Raw genomic sequence first — 15,205 nt, 5'->3', positions numbered from 1 at the left:
ATTGGACTGTTTGGAGTTTATAGGCATTGAACAAATTAATCAGCATAGGAGAGGGGGTAATATTACCATCATCTTGTTACAAAAAGAAACAAGGTGGATGAATCCCCTAGAGGTTTGAATGAGAAAATTGGTGTTTGCCTCTTTTCTGCCAAAATAAATATAAATATTCCAACTAAAAATATAAATGCAATCAGCTCTATCGATGTTCCCAAATAACTATTTGCATTAATGTAGTTGAGTATTAAATTTAAATACATTCGGATGGCTTTTATGCAGTTTTCAGTGAGCGCTGGATTTTCTTTTGTCAGGGGTCTGAAATAATGCTAAAATTATTTACACAGATATTTTAGTAGTTATAGTGTACATAAGTATGTTTTTCTATTTATTTATTTATGGTTGTAATATATATTTTTTCACAGTGGATATTTTATGTCTGTCCATTTTGTCTGTATGTGTTATGAATGAAATATTCTAATGAAATAAATTACGGTATTAACCTATCATAATAAGTTGTCAAGAATATACAATTAAGTAATGTTTCTTTAAATATATAAACATATGAGTGACACGTTCTGTCACAAGAGTTGGGCAGCCAATAAAATTGCTTTAGGAACTTGACGCGTTTTGTCACATGACCACCGCAGCAAATAAGAATGAACTTTGGCAAGCCCAGGGATCAACCAGGAGGAAGAAGCTCCTAGCTGCTACACAACGGAGCGAAACGCTCAGAAGAAAGCGTCGGTGTGCAGCACCACAACATTGGGATTCCCCCAGCCTAAGCTGTGCCATTAACGTATCCCTGTGTGGAGGAGAAGTGAGTCGGATGACACCGCAATCAGGCTGGTATATTCGGTCGGTTGAGGAGAGGTAACAGCTGGACTCACTGAGTCTATCAATCATTGTTTATCTACGGATGGATCCTTTTTGTGTACCTCACTGACACGCATTAATTACTCATGTGTTTACCCCACACAGGGCGTTAATAGGAAAAGGAAAGACACTTTATACAGTTGTCAATAACTTACTTTTTGTCTGCACTCGCCACTTTACTAAGAATTCTGTATTTCAACATATCAAACAGACAGACGACTACCATTCCATTTGCTTTCTATGGGAGGAATACCTCAACCAAACACAATCCCAACATATAATATAGGGAATCCAACAACTCCTCATCCCCACATTCAATTACCTACCACTACATTCCACTATCTGCATGTGACATCAACTCCCCCGCCTCTAACCGACCCAACATCTACCTTCATGGCCCAGAAAGCCCTCCCTTCTTTACCTGCAGGAGCCACGCAAACAGACCATATCTCATACAGCTATACAGTTATGTAAACAACTTCTCTTTTGAGCCAAATTAGAATCAACCAACAGTAGCGCACAATAGCTGTTGACCCATAAAGGGTATCCTATTAATGGAGAAGTTTTGTTCTTTTTGTTTTTTCTTTTCATTTATTCTCCTCTCGTCAGTAATAATCCATCTGTTGTTCCTTTTCATACATGGAATCCTGTAAGACTGACGTATGTATATCCAACTTGCATATCTTTATGTTTGTACTGATTATTTATTTTTCAATAAAGCATTTGAAAAAAAAAAAAAAAAGAATTCTGTATTTCAGTATTAACACGCTGCTTGCTGGCTAATGAACTGTGTACAACAAACTGCTGCTTTGCACATTATTTTCATCTCTGCTATGGAACTTGATATGGCTGCTTATGAAATATGCTACTATTGGCTGACTAACGACATGCTGCATTACTAACTGCTATTATCTGCTTCTACTCAGCTATTACTTGTCACTGCCACAGGATTGCATCCAGCATTTAGTAGACATCTAAATAATGACTACATTGGTCAGCATTCATGCTGAATGATCGTTTTTCAGGCTTTTGCATGCTAGCACTTTATTAGTGTCTGTACTCATTAACTGCCGGCTTTTATATCATAGGTGGTGTATTTGGAGCCCAGTGTTGTTGTTGTCTTTTGTATGTGTTGTTATATATGTTTTATTTATGAATTGGTGTTGGTTAATTTAATTAATTTATTTATTAATTGTGCACAAATAAACCACATTAGGTATAATATCTGTGTATTATAGTTGTTATTCCTCAAAAAGAGTGTGCAGTAACCCTGGTCTTTCCAGATTTACCTTATACCGGTAGACCCCGTTCTCTCTTTTGTTTTGTTTGGTATATAACTTGTTAATGTACTCCTATTATCAAATTTTCTTCATTCTCTTGGTATGTTTATTTGAAAAGCAAGAATGTAAGTTTAGATGCTGGCCCATTTTTGGTGAACAACCAAAAAATTGATAATAGGAGTAAATTAGAAAGTTGCCTAAAATTGCATGCTCTATCTGAATCATGAAAGAAAAATTTGGGTTCAGTGCCCCTTTAACCATTATTAAAGTAGTCAAAGGATAACCTGTCTACCCCCTCTGATATTGAACTACAGCTGAATAGAAAAAAAAAAAAAAAAACCCCACATATAAACGACACACAAAAAACAAACAAAACCCCACATATAAACGACACTCAAAAAACAAACAACCTATGACTATATAGCTGTACAGCCTTCCAACCAGCATCTTTATTTCCTCCAATTACTATAACCTCATGAGGGCCACCTTCCCTTATGAAGGGGGGCGAGAGATACAAAAAAACAAAAACAAAAAAACACCCCATAAGTGGTGACAAAATCTAGATACTCACTATAATTAGCCTACGTTTCTTACTTTCCCTTACCTTCTCTCCCTTACATATATTACCTAAAACAAGACTATTAAATACAGAATAATAGTTTGATAGTGATCTTTTCCCCCAGGGCCTATTCTTTAGATTTACTAAACCCCTCTCCTTCCCTTACATTCAATACCTGTAATACAGTAAACAAAAAACATTTCCATTTGTGACCATATAATTGTAAAATAGATAAAATTTCAAGAACCTAGGCTATCACCCTTTATCTTGTGAAAAATAACATTTGTTCTAGGACCTTTAAGTGATAATCTCTATCCTCTACCATGTGCTTATATATCAATTGAAAATTCCTTTAGAGAAAGATTCTCTAAGAGCTTCCCATTTCTATAGGTGCTACTTTATGCTAGTTATAAGATCAGTAAACATTAACATATATCGTAATGTGCAATAGTGGATTAAGTAAATAATAATAAATAATTGGCTAAATCATCTGCTCAACGGTAGTAACTGTTTTCCACCCAGGGGAAAGAAAAAAAACGGGAATCACTAGACCGTATCATCTCTTAGTGCAAAAATAGTACAGTAATCCTTGCCTTTTACTGAAATGAAAAAACATTTAAACAACCTGATCCCTTATGAGTGAACCTTTTCATTTAAGCTTATATGTATCAAATCTTTAAACAATGGCATCTCTCTTAGAACAAAATAGTAGGTTAGTTAATACCATCTAGTCAGTTAAAAAAGCATTTATACAACCTCATACATTATAAATCAACATTTTCATATGTGCTTTTTAACTTAAACCTCTAAAACTTTTGCACATAGATAATGAGTTATGTCCTCAGTAACCTTATTTATCTTCCAAGGTTATTACCCTGAGAAGAAACCCCCCCCCCCCAATAAGAGGAAGACACCCCAGAGGTTTAAGTGTCTACTGCATTCTTGTCCAAAAATTGATGTGCCAGTTCAAGGGTCTCAAAAACAAAAAAGGAATTTCCAGATTTAATTTTTAAATTTACCTGGGTACAATAGTGAAAAAAAAATTCCCCTCTTTCACCAGGCGGGTACAAATTGGGGAGAAAAGTCTCCTTTTATTTGCAGTCTCGTATGAAAAATCTTGAAAAAGCAACATTCTTCCATCTTTATAGGTAAGCTTTTGTATCCTCCTGAAAGCTCTCAGGATATCCATTTTACCCTGAAATTAAGGTATTTCACAACTGCTCTAGGCCCCCAGAGGCAGAACTTTTTTTCACTTTCTGCGATGAGAATTTTTTTTTTAGTGAAAGGTTTCTGCAGGTCATTTTTAAAATTAATTCAATTTTAAATTAGGCAGTTGTACTAAAGCACCAGTACAATTGCAATGTGTTGGTTAACTAGAGAATAAAGCCATTTTTAAAGTTTTAGAATATATTGTAGTAGTTAAAAATTCCATTACAAATTAGCTGCAGACAATAAAAAGAAATTGTAAAAATGTCTCTTAAAAATAGAAAATACTTTATTAAATAACAATTAAAATTAAGTACATGGAGAGAAGGGATAAAACCTCTATTGAACAGACTTCTTTTCTCTTCGTCTAACATAGAAGTGTAGTATTAAAAAAAAGGTGCATTGCTCATACGAACGTCTTACATTCAGAAAACGGAAACAGCTTTGCAGACTGGGAAAGGCTAGGGGGTGGGTTTGACAATAATCCCTGAGAGTCAGTCAACAATCAATGCACTGCTGCTTTGCAGCACTACTGCATATTTGACTGTTCACTTCAAACAGCACTTTGCTCTGAATGCACCTTGTTAAGGAAAAACTTACAGTGCAGCCAGAGCACAGCTCTGTTTGAAAAGAACAGCCTAATGTGGAGCAGTGCTGCAAAGTTAAAGTGCTAACAGTTCCTGCATGTGTCCTGTTCTTTCTGCAGACATGCTACATTTTTTGCGATGACATCTCAGATCACTGTATGTTCTGCCTTGGGGGTCTAGGCCTAATTGGCCTCAACTCTGACGCAGACTGTTATTCTTCCAGTTCGGTGAGCTCTCTCTACTGCATATCTGGCTCCTTCTCCTTCCAAACTTTAATAGTGAGGGTAAAATTGTTTCAGCAAATTGAATCAGACTTCCTGCTTTTAAATCTTCTGTGAGCCCAATTATCCTCAGATTATTGCGTCTGCTTCTGTCTTCCAATTCTTCTAACTTGGCCCCTCTAATCTACTATTTTGTTTTATCAGCAGATTGTATTTGGAATCAAAGATATTTAAATTATCCTCACGTTCTGATATTCTTTGCTCCAGTTCTGTGAGCCGAGCATTTTGATGTTTTAGTTCCTCCATTATAGAGGCAAGCTTTACATTTATCTCCTCCATTTTGGGAAAAATCAGTGCTGATACTTGATTGGCTATTGTATTAGCCTCACTTGATTCCTCTCCTTAATCCTCCAATATTGATTACCCTGAAACATTTATACTTTTAGAGGATTTCCTCTCCCCCATTTTATATTTGGGTGACATTTTCTGAGGCTTCAGGTATTTATCCATCCGGAACTTGCATTACCTACCCCTTGGATTATAGCCATTTCTCAAAAGCTTTTCCTCCCCACAGGGGGTTAACAAAAAGAAAAAAGAAAAGAGGGGTTTTACAGCTTCTTGAGTTCCAACTTATCTTATTGTTTGTTTTTTGACTCCTCTGCTCTATTTTAAGAATGTTCATGGGACTGACGCAAAGCTCACCAGGTGATAGTTACCCACCCTAAAAAGTCCTGCTGAAGACTGCTCTCTTTGGGGGTTGTCCTCTGTGTTTTTTTATTCATATTATTATTATTATTATTATTATTATTATTATTATTATTATTATTATTATTATTATTATTATTATTATTATTATTACGCAGAGAAAAGGACAATTCTTTAACCAGCCCAAGGTGGCCCAAGAAAGGCCTACGAAGCTGCTCCTTTTACCAGTTCAGTATGAGAGACAGGCTCTGAATTGTTGCGCCTATTAAACCAGCAGATTAAACCAGCAGAAGGCTAACCAGCAAGTCTGTCTTTCCCTTAACTTTTCCCGGGGTTAACGTTTCAGGCAGCTTTGCATATTCCAATCTTTTACCGGGGTTTACCTCCTAGTCCACTTCTTTCACTCAAACCACTAACCACGTGTCTGCTCCTTTAATGTTTTGGGAATTTATTTTATAAAGAGTCACATAAACTTTTAACACAGCACTCCTCCTTTTAACCCTGCTGTACCACACATTAGATTTAACAATAAGAAAAAGGGAAGACAGTACCTTGTAGTGTGCACACTATGCTCACCTTGTTTCCTCCGTAACTTATGTGCACACTATGCTCGTCAGGTGTGCTCACCTGATGTAGCTGGTGAGCTATGCAGAAGCCCCTTACCGGGTCTTCTAGGGCTGACTCCTTAACTTGCCCTTCTCTGCAGTTGCTCACCTCCTTACGTGACGCTACAATGTTACCACTATGCACCTCCTCCGTTTCCTCTTCAAATGTACTTTTATCACCAATTTTGCGTTGTTCTCTTGGTATTCTTAGTTGAAAGCTAAACCTAGGAGGTTTGTATGCTAATTTCTTAGACCTTGAAGGCCACCACTTATCTGAATGCATTTTGACCACTAGAGGGCATTAGTTCATGTGTTTTATAAAGATAACATTGAGCTCATGCACATGAATTTACCAAGGAGTGAGCACTGATTGGCTAAAATGCAAGTCTGTCAAAATAACTGAAATAAGTGGACAGTCTGCAGAGGCTTAGATACAAGGTAATTACAGAGGTAAAACGTATATTATTATAACTGTGTTGGTTATGCAAAATTGGGGAATGGGTAATTAAGGGATTATCTATCTTTTAAAACAACAAAAAATCTGGTGTTGACTGTCCCTTTAATTGAAAGTTGGTATTCTAACTATTTTTTTTTAGTTTTCTGATCCAGAATTGGTCTGAAATAATTTTCCTTCTTTGGTACAATGAAGAGATTTGAATTAAATCCCATCCCTTGTTCCTGAAAAGGAACTGAACAATTAATTTCATATATTCTAGATCTAAAACAGATTTTAGAAAAACCTGAACTTTTATAGGATGTTTTACATCTCCCCATAGGAGGTCGTATACTAAATCCAATACAATATATTCAAAAAATGTTGGACAGATTCTAATCAAGATTTTTACTCTGCCCCCTACCAGTAGTACTGGGTTGGGGGTCTACCTGAGCTAGGTTTAGGGGAGGAGTCAGGTTTCTGTTCTCTGTTCTGACGAAAGGAACAAAAACGATTGAGAGATTTAAATTTCCCTATGACCTTTTGTCCTGGGAAAGAAGAACTCCCTAGCCTCCTGTAACAGGAGAAAAAACAGAATCGAGTTGAAACCCAAATAATATCTTTCCTTGGAAAGAAAGGGTCAGTAATCTAGTCTTAAACACAATGTCAGCATTCCAGGAATTAAGTCATAAGACTTTTCTGGTAAGAGTAGCTAGAGACATGCTCTTGATGTTGATTATCATAATATTAAAAACTGCATCACAAATAAAATAAAATGCATTTGAAGTAAATTCAATAGATTAGAGCAGGGCTCGACAAACCCAGGAGCCTGGGAGCCACTGGCACCAAGAATTTTCCCACTGGCTCCTAACTTTTTGGGTTATTCTCCATATACACAAATCCAACTGTCTGTCTCCTAAAACTATACCTGGCTCCTAAATATTCTTACTGGCTCCTAATTTTTAAACACATTTGTCAAGCACTAGTCATCAGAGAATTCAGGGTCAGTGGATAACTGCTGTGCAAGACTGGTTAATCAGAAAGTAGAAGCAGCAGATATAGCTGGTCTATGTATATAGGCATTAAGCCCTTCTTAGATAAGATTCTATTACTGTCTTCTAGAGGAATAGTAATGTGTTAGCCAGAGTGGAAATGGCACCATCAACTTTGGTAACCGTTTCTCAAAACTCTAAGAAAGCAGCAGGTAAAGGATATAGCCAGAGCCAAAAGAAATAAAAAATCCAGCTCTGCTTTTGGAGAAGACAAGGCTAACAAAAGTCATTATTTTGCAGTATTTATCTTCTGAAGCCAATTAGGGAAAGATATAAGCAAGGTTAGCCTTTAAAGAACACAAAACCCAATATTTTTTCTTTTATTTTTTCTTTCATGATTCAGACAGAACATACAATTTTTAACAATTTGTACTTCTATTACCAACTTTTCTTCGTTTTCTTGTTATCCTTGGTTGAAAAGCTTGAAGGTAAGTTCAGGAGTGTGCATGTCTCTGCCGCACTATATGGCAGTATTTTTGCAACAATGTTATACATGAGCAAGAGCACTAGATGGCAGCACTATTCCCTGTCACGTAGAGTTCCAGACATCTATTTTATAATAGACGTACAGTTTAAACTTTTTTATAATTGTATTCTTTATCTGAATCATGAAAGAAACAATGTGCGTTTCATGTCCCTTTATATTATAAGCACAATGTTGAGGTTATTGCCCACCTCCCTCTAGTCATGAGTGCTGCCATGTTGAAATCTGCCTTTCACTACATTCCCGTGCTGACCTGTTTGCACATGCGCAGCATCTCTCCTTCAGGTAACTGCAGTGTAACCTAGGTTCCATAATGGCAGCACCCACGATATGTGGTTAGTGTTCCTTTAAAGGGACATTGTACTGTCAAATTTTCTCCCAATGATCTACTTTACCTGCTGGCAGTGTTTTGTTGTACAAATAAAAAAAAATTATAAAAAAAAAAATCTGATTTTCTTTCACATTACATTTTCACTCACACATTTAGCAGATTATTTTTGCATGAGTCATACAAACGCTGCACATTCTACTTGTTAAAGTGAAGGTTAAGTTTCAGCATTTGTTAATATTACCCCAACGTAATCTCAATGTTTTTTTCTCTATTTATCTTATTTCTATATTGACATCTCCCTACCGTTGCAATGCATGACTCCTCCCACATACTACTGCCTGCTTTTCTTGTGTTTGACGTAGAGAGCGATCCAACCAGCTTTTTTGTCTGCCTAAAGTGGCACGAGGCTCTGTGAAACAGCGCATGCGCCAATCGGCGATTTCACTGTCTTCTGCGCAAGCGCCAATCGGCAATCACTATTAAATAAATTGATAATTAATAAACTGTTTTTTTGAAGGCCAGCGTTACTTAGATGAGATCCATTCCCAACAAGGCGGATATTAAAAATCTTAAACACCAAAATTAAAATATATAGATGAACCTAAAATAGGAAGCTATCTGAATATCTAATGTAACATTGATATTAGGGCTGGGCGATATGGGCAAAAATGAAAATTGCAATTTTGGACCCCCCCCCCCCCCCCCCAAAAAAAAAAATCGCGTTTGCGTTTTAATCACTATTTTCTTATAAATGACTATAACACCTTAATTTTTAAATAAACAATTTAACACTACAGAATCTTAATGTACATGTACAATGTCCAATACACTCTTGGAGCAAAAAAATACAAACCACAAAATAGTTCAAATAAAATTAGCTGCCTGTGCTGTGGTTACATAGTAGCCACTAGCCAGTTCTTAGGTCTTCTGACACAACATTGTCATGTTTTCTTGGGCAGTCATTCATTAACACATGAACTTCCCATACGTAAGAAAAAAAATATATATTTAAAAAACAAAGCCTCTTTAAAAGAAAGTCTTGTTGAAGGGTTTAAAAACCATTTCTGAATGTGCACCATGGAAAATAGATCAGACAGTAGAGTAAAAGTGCACTTGTACTTCACAGTCTGAGCTATTTTCCGTGGTGCACTTTTTGAACTGTTTGCGTCAATAAATACTTTCTTTAAAAGAAGAGGCTTCATTTTTTCTCATGTAAACAGGCTTTATTTTACCTGTGTAGGCAGCTGTGACTGCTGCCATCAGAGCTGAGGCAAATTCCTCCATAGCGCAGCTCCTGCATAGTCTCTCTACTCCCCCCCCTCCTTTCCCTACAGAAGCCTGCGTGCAATGAACAGTTACAGCCAGCCCTCCTGTACGTCATAGGTGACGTCATAGGGGGTGGGGCTAAAAACTGCACACTCTTGCGTTTTTTAAATTGCATATGCGATTAATTGTGCAGCCCTAATTGATATTTGTAAGAAAATTGTTGAAGTATGCTCTAGAGGTGAACAATCCCTCAAAGTGGGGAGGATAATTTCTGTATACTATATAAGCATAGATGTGGATTTAATAATATGATATAGGTTTCACATATTTAAAAATGATCTTATATTTATTTATGAATTTGTGAAAGAGGTCACTTTCACTATATAAAAACGTAAAACATTAGGATCATTCCCATTCCAAGATTTTGTAAGATAAGAGTAGATATTATAACAATTTGAGTATGCTTATCACATGTTTGTGCACCACAACTACTTCACATGATGTAGAACAAATGTAAACATAATTTCACATATTGACTATTTATTAGTTTACTTAGAAAGAACACTAGGTTTAATATTGTCCAACACCCGTTTATTATCTGTATATTAACATTGTATCTACAGAGCGTTAATTGTTCTAAACTCTATTTTATTGTGTTAATACTATTTTTGTGTTTAAAAATTCCACCTTTATTTCTGACACTAAAGGAAAACGTCACAATACCACCTTAAACCAGGAACCAATAAGAAGCTAACATTGGATTTAAAGGAACTGGCACCAACACCCAATTATATCCTTGCTAATGCCCAGATACCAGGCAAAACGCGTCAAATCAATTGTTTGGGGTGCCTGGTTCACTGCAAATCATCAGTGGACAAGTACTTGTTGAAGCATTAGCAGATCTGGTACCTAACCACAGAGACGGCAAAGACTGACCAATCGCTAAGCCGGAATAGGGTCACGTGATGAACACGGAAGTCGAAGTTGTACTCACACTCTGAAGGAAAAATACACGCCAGGACCAGAGGGTGATACGAGCCGCAAAAAACGTAGAGAGGAGCCCAGTCTGCAGTAGGTGATACTCCTGGTGGTGAGTCTATTCAACAATAGACCCGCAAGCTGCATGTTATAGCCATCTCTAAACGTATTATATCTCATCACAGTTTCCAAGGAAATCACTACAGAGGAACAGTTTCATTTAAAATCCTATAAGGGACATACAGATCATTTCATCCATTTTTTACAAAGGTGGTTCAAGTACCATTTATTTTTTAAGGGATACGTTCCTGGTTTCTATTTATAGTAGAATATTCTTTTTTAAATATTTGTGATTTTATGTCACTATCTCAAGAAAATAGAGAGATGCACTCACTGAGACAGAACAATAGCTAGAAAAACTTCCATGCTTGTCCACAAGGCCAGTGCCACTCAGGGTGCAGTCTCTTTTTGCACACTAAGCCTTTTCACAGAGAAAAAATATTCTGTAACATATCAGTCTGATCCTGCCCAATGACAGTCCAGCACCGAAATACCAGGCAATTCTTCTCTGAACAAGACAAACAACAAACCCCAGACGTTCGTTTTGGCCTCTCTTGGGCCTCGTCAGTGAGGTGCAGTCGCATATCTCTAGGACATGTGTGCAAGGAGTCCACGTCTGGTTTCCCCCTTTTACTCTTAGGGAGACCTAAGAGCAATTTACATAGAAACAAGAAAATAGAGAGACTGCACCCTGAGTGACACTGGCCTTGTGGACAAGCACGGAAGTTTTTCTAGCTATTGTTCTGTCTCAGTGAGTGCGTCTCTCTATTTTCTTGATTTTATGTAAATTGCTCTTAGGTCTCCCTAAGAGTAAAAAGGGGGAAACCAGACGTTAACTCCTTGCACACATGCCCTAGAGATATGCGACTGCACCTCACTGACGAGGCCCAAGAGAGGCCAAAACGAACGTCTGGGGTTTGTTGCTTGTCTTGTTCAGAGAAGAATTGCCTGGCATTTTGGTGCTGGACTGCCATTGGGCAGGATCAGACTGATATGCTACAGGATATTTTTTCTCTGTGAAAAGGCATAGTGTGCAAAAAGAGACTTCACCCTAAGTGGCACTGGCCTTGTGGACAAGCACATAAGTTTTTCTAGCTATTGTTCTGTCTCAGTGAGTGTGTCTCTCTATTTTCTTGATTTTATGTCACTAGCGCAATAGTTGAACGCTCATATATTAAATATTAGAATTTTACATATAACTGTTTTGTTTCATTGCCACTCATTTGAATTTCGTAGAGTGCCATATATGAGGTCATTTTTCACATTTCATCATTGCTTGTATAGTTATTTGCACCATGTATTATAGTAGATGCATAGATCAGTTTTCACTATAAGTGATTCTAGATATTCCCATAGCTTCCTATATGAGATAACTTCCTCGCTATATCATATTATTAAATCCAAATCTATGTTTATATAGTATACAGAAATTATCCTCCCGACTTTGAGGGATTGTTCAGCTCTATAGCATACTTTCTTACATATATCAATGTTACATTAGATATTCAGATAGCTTCCTATAATGGGTTCATATATATATTTTAATGTTGGTGTTTAAGCTTCTCAGCGCCCTCTAAAATTCACCTTTTTTCTATATCAATAATGGGAACATTTTGAGGAGGTTCCTAGAGAGAGGCTTACACCCTCTAGCGCACCCACATCCCAATCTTGCACGATTCCTAGAAATTGCCAATGTGCATGTGCGAATCGTGAGCGCGCTTGGATGCCGAGATGAAGAAACCAATATCGCATGCACACAGGGTCAAGTAGGCAGATGATGTGCACTGAGGGCCGCCTAACAGCCAGAATTTCAGTTGGCTGATACAGAAATGTGATTGGCAGCAAAAAAAAATAATTACGGGTTGCATTTGAGTACAATCGCAAATGGAACAATAATGACGATAACTTTGTTTTTAATTAGATTTATAACGAATCATGAATTAAAGTCATATTTAATTTGTAAAACAAATAAAATCCTGGATCGTCATAAAAGGTAAGTTTACTTTCACTTTAAGTTGTATCATATCCAGGAAAGTTGTTTTAGCATTCCCTGGTTGATAACATTTTTTTTTATTTTTTTTTTTAATAAAATATTTTGTTTTAAGCTTGCCCTTTTAAAAAGGAAGAGTCAACACCAGAATATTTGTTGTTTAAAAAGATAGATAAGGAAATGTATGCTTACCTGATAAATTGATTTCTTCTAAGATACGACGAGTCCACGGATTCATCCTTTACTTGTGGGATATTATCTTCCTGCTAACAGGAAGTGCCAAAGAGCACCAAAGCAGAGCTGTCTATATAGCTCCTCCCTTGACTCCATCCCCTAGTCATTCGACCGAAGGTATAGGAAGAAAAAGGAGAAACTAAAAGTTGCAGAGGTAACTGAAGTTTTAAACAAAAACAATAATCTGTCTTAAATTGACAGGGCGGGCCGTGGACACGTCGTATCTTAGAAGAAATCAATTTATCAGGTAAGCATAAATTTCCTTTTCTTCTATAAGATACGACGAGTCCACGGATTCATCCTTTACTTGTGGGATACAATACCAAAGCTACAGGACACGGATGAACGGGAGGGACAAGACAGATACCTAAACAGAAGGCACCACTGCTTGAAGAACTTTTCACCCAAAAATATCCTCAGAAGAAGCAAAAGTATCAAATTTGTAAAATTTGGAAAAAGTATGAAGGGAAGACCAAGTCGCAGCCTTACAAATCTGTTCAACAGAAGCATCGTTTTTAAAAGCCCATGTGGAAGCCACCGCTCTAGTACAATGAGCTGTAATTCTTTAAGGAGGCTGCTGTCCAGCAGTCTCGAATGCCAAACGGATGATGCTTTTCAGCCAAAAAGAAAGAGAGGTAGCCGTAGCTTTTTGACCTCTACGCTTTCCAGAATAGACAACAAACAGAGAAGATGTTTGACGGAAATCCTTGGTCGCTTGCAAGTAAAACTTCAAGGCACGAACCACGTCCAAGTTATGTAACAGACGCTCCTTCGTAGAAGAAGGGTTAGGACACAGAGAAGGAACAACAATTTCCTGATTAATATTCTTATTCGAAACAACCTTAGGAAGGAATCCAGGTTTAGTACGCAAAACAACCTTATCAGAATGGAATATAAGATAAGGCGAATCACATGGTAACGCAGATAGCTCAGAAACTCTTCGAGCAGAAGAGATAGCAACTAAAAACAGAACTTGCCAAGATAGAAGTTTGATATCTATGGAATGCATGGGTTCAAACGGAACCCCTTGAAGAACATTAAGAACTAAATTCAAACTCCATGGTGGAGCAACAGGTTTAAACACAGGCTTAATTCTAACCAAAGCCTGACAAAACGACTGAACGTCTGGGACATCTGCCAGACGCTTGTGTAGTAAGATTGACAAAGCAGAAATCTGTCCCTTTAAGGAACTAGCCGATAACCCCTTCTCCAATCCTTCTTGGAGAAAGAACAAAATCCTAGGAATCCTGATCTTACTCCATGAGTAGCCTTTGGATTCGCACCAATAAAGATATTTACGCCATATCTTATGATAAATTTTCCTAGTGACAGGCTTCCGAGCCTGAATCAAGGTATCAATGACCGACACAGAGAATCCGCGCTTTGATAGAATCAAGCGTTCAATCTCCAGGCAGTCAGCTGCAGAGAAACTAGATTCGGATGTTGGAACGGACCCTGAATGAGACGGTCCCGTCTCAGTGGCAGTTTCCATGGTGGCAGAGATGACATTTACACCAGGTCTGCATACCAAGTCCTGCGTGGCCATGCAGGCGCTATCAATATTACCGAAGCCCTCTCCTGTTTGATTCTTGCAATCAGATGAGGTAGGAGAGGAAAAGGAGGAAACACATAAGCCAGGTTGAACGACCATGGTACTGCTAGAGCATCTATCAGTACTGCTTGAAGATCCCTTGATCTGGACCCGTAACAAGGAAGTTTGGCATTCTGATGAGATGCCATCAGATCCAATTCCGGTGTGCCCCATTGATGAATCAATTTTGCAAACACCTCCGGATGGAGTTCAAACTCCCCCGGATGAAAAGTATGACGACTTAGAAAATCCGCTTCCTAGTTCTCCACTCTTGAGATGTATATTGCAGATAGATGGCAAGAGTGAGTCTCTGCCCATTGAATTATTTTGGAAACCTCTATCATCGCTAGAGAACTATTTGTTCCCCCTTGATGATTGATATATGCTACAGTTGTGATATTGTCCGACTGGAATCTTTATGAATTTGGCCGAAGCCAGCTGAGACCACGCTTGAAGCGCGTTGAATATCGCTCTCAGTTCCAGAATATTTATTGGTAGTAAGGACTCCCGAGTCCACACACCCTGAGCCTTCAGGGAATTCCAGACTGCACCCCAGCCCAAGAGGCTGGCGTCCGTCGTCACTATGACCCATTCTGGCCTGCGGAAGCACATTCCCTGGGACCGATGATCCTGTGAGAACCACCAATGAAGAGAGTCTCTGGTCTCTAGATCAAGAGTTATCCACGGAGATACATCTGCATAATCCCCATTCCACTGTCTGAGCATGCACAGCTGCAGTGGTCTGAGATGTAA

General features: G+C 37.9%; 1 protein-coding gene across 1 annotated transcript in view; it reads right to left on the bottom strand.

Annotated features, from left to right (window-relative positions):
- The window catches only part of SLC30A4 (solute carrier family 30 member 4), a 481,458-nt gene that overhangs the window by 429,113 nt on the left and 37,140 nt on the right, over positions 1-15,205 (bottom strand). The window lies entirely within an intron of this gene.

The sequence above is a fragment of the Bombina bombina genome, chromosome 6 (assembly GCF_027579735.1).
Source record: "Bombina bombina isolate aBomBom1 chromosome 6, aBomBom1.pri, whole genome shotgun sequence".
Lineage (NCBI taxonomy): Eukaryota > Metazoa > Chordata > Amphibia > Anura > Bombinatoridae > Bombina > Bombina bombina.
This window is presented reverse-complemented; position numbering and strand designations above follow the sequence as displayed.